Here is a 2681-nt window from a genome sequence, read left to right on the forward strand (position 1 = left end):
TAGGACACACACACACATCAATATATATTGCCATATATATATTGTCTATAAGATACTCGGAATTTAAAATATCTGATTACTAGACCATCATGGCTTCAACCACCAGTAATTTGAAGAGAGGGGAGAGAGAGAGTAGGAAAGAGAGAAACGTGGAGGATAGAAGGAAAGAGGAGGGAGAGGGGGAGAGATTGAGAAGGAGAGATGGGGGGGGGCGAAGGTAGAGTAATGATAGAGCAGTAAATCTGAATAAGAGCTGAATCAGACCATGACAAGCTATCTAAACCATGTCCGCATGGATAGTGGTCATAAAATGATAACATGTACAGGTGTGCCATGTAATTGAGAATAAAACTGAATATGAGGAAAAACAATGACACTAGATAGAACAAAAAAACCCCAAAAAAACTATAGTTTCAGTAAAATAGTATACACAAATATACTAAAGATACATTTGTAAAAGGTTGATAGTTGCAATGGAGACATTAGTCTCTCTCTATCACCTTTCAACAAGATTATATATTAAGAAATAGTAGAACAATTAACAACATAATAAAAATAAGTTTTATTTTTGATGATGCTTGGTTTTGCAAATCCTGTATCATTCAGCTTAGCAGCCGCTAGTTAACTTTTACTCGGCATTGGAAGGTTAAGGGCTTCGTTGATGCATGCCAGAGGAGCAAGTAGCTGTCACGTCGAAGGCATCATGGTAAAGAGGCTTAGAAAACGAAAGAAACTCTTTAAGTACTGGTTTTACTACGCATGCGCACTTGAGGGGCTTCCGGGAAGGCAAGTCCCTTGCGCATGCATAGATTGTACTTCCTTAATGGTGGCCATAATTTCGCGCCACTACACATTCAATAAAATTTCCCTCAATTCAACCCAAAGAGGATCAGGTTCTCATATATGTTGTCCATCATGCACACAGATAAAGCCTTCAACAAGTCTAGAGTGTTGTGGAACCACTTGTTGGTCTCCTGCTCAGTGTTTAAGCCCTGAGATAAGATGATAATGAAAACATTTTGTCATTCACTCTTGGGGCACAAGGACCATGTCAGAGGGAGCAGAGTCATGCTGGAACACATGGTCTTTCTGTCCACTTCCTTTGAATTAGGGCTTCATCACCCAGTCCAATAACCCAGTGTAAGCTGTGGCTTTAAAGCTAAGGTCCAGTCAGAAGAAATGTGACACAATTGCTCATGACCCCACCGAGGTTGACTTTGTCTTTCATTCTTTCAGATTTTATAAAATAAGTACCAGCCAACTACTGGGGTCGATGTAATTAACTTCCCTTTCTTCTCTGCTGATCCTGTGCGAAAATTTGAAACCATGATTATTATTACCTCTGCCTTAGCGAAGGCAGAAGCATTGTTTACAGTCATATTTGTTTGTTTGTTTGTCCGTGGACAAAATATCTCAAGAACTGCTGGATGGATTTAGATGAAACTTACAGGGATGTTTGGCTCCATGACTGGCATGAACTGACTTGATTTTGGGATCAATCTAGTACTGGACAAGGATTCTGAATTATTTTTCCTGTTTTTTTACTTAATTTTTGAGAGTGGTCAGGTTCATTTTTAGTATTCATATTTGTGAGAGCAGTTGAGTTTATTTCAGATATTCCCATTTTAAAAAATCATCTCTGGCTAATCGTTACTTTGGCAGAGGTTTGCGCTCTCTGACTGCTCTTATTATTATTATTACTATTATTATTATCGTCGTCGTCGTCGTCATCGTCATCATCATCATCATCATCATCATCGTCATCATTATTATTATTAAGTTTCTACAGCTGGATGCTCTTCCTAATGTCAACCACTCCAAGAGTGTAGTAGGTGCTTTTACATGCCACCGGCACAAGGGCCAGTCAAGCGGTTCTGATAACGACCACGCTCAAAAGGTGTTTTTTATGTGCTACCTGCACAGGAGCCAGTCTGGCAGCACTGGCAACGACCATGCTCGAATGCTGTTTTTTCATGTGCCAGTTAGGCGATGTTGACAACAATCATGCTCGTATGGTGCTTTTTATGTGCCACCGGCACGGGAGCCAATCAGCGGCCCTGGCATCTATCACGTTTGGATGGTACTTGTAATGTTCCACTGGCATGAGTGCCAATCATGGGGTACTGTCATCGGCCATGTCAGCAATTTATATATGTGTATTAGACAGAATGAGATAACAAAGCCAAGCTGTGAGGAGTTTTCAGGACATTTATAATGAAATTGTCTTACAGTTGTTTCGGAGATATTATGGATATCCCTTTATTTAATGGTCATTCTAATAGCTCTTTTGTTTGTCTTAATAAAGGTCATTTACATAGAAATTTCCCTTTGTTTTAACGGTAATTTTCATAGCATTTTTGCTTGTCTTAATAACTGACAAGATGCCGGAGCAGATTTCGCCCCTGACATCTGAAATTCTGAGTTTTATTATGGCAACTGAATAATTGTCACATTATATTACAGATATATATATATATAATTAATAAGTCTTAGGGTAGCAAAAAAATTAATTACATATATATATATAATATATATAATATGTATATAACATATATATATATATATATATATATATATATATGTATATATATATATATATATATATATACATATGATATATATATACATATGATATATATGATATATATAATATATATAATGTGTATATATATATATATATA

This window comes from Octopus bimaculoides, chromosome 9 (assembly GCF_001194135.2).
Source record: "Octopus bimaculoides isolate UCB-OBI-ISO-001 chromosome 9, ASM119413v2, whole genome shotgun sequence".
Taxonomy (NCBI): Eukaryota; Metazoa; Mollusca; class Cephalopoda; order Octopoda; family Octopodidae; genus Octopus; species Octopus bimaculoides.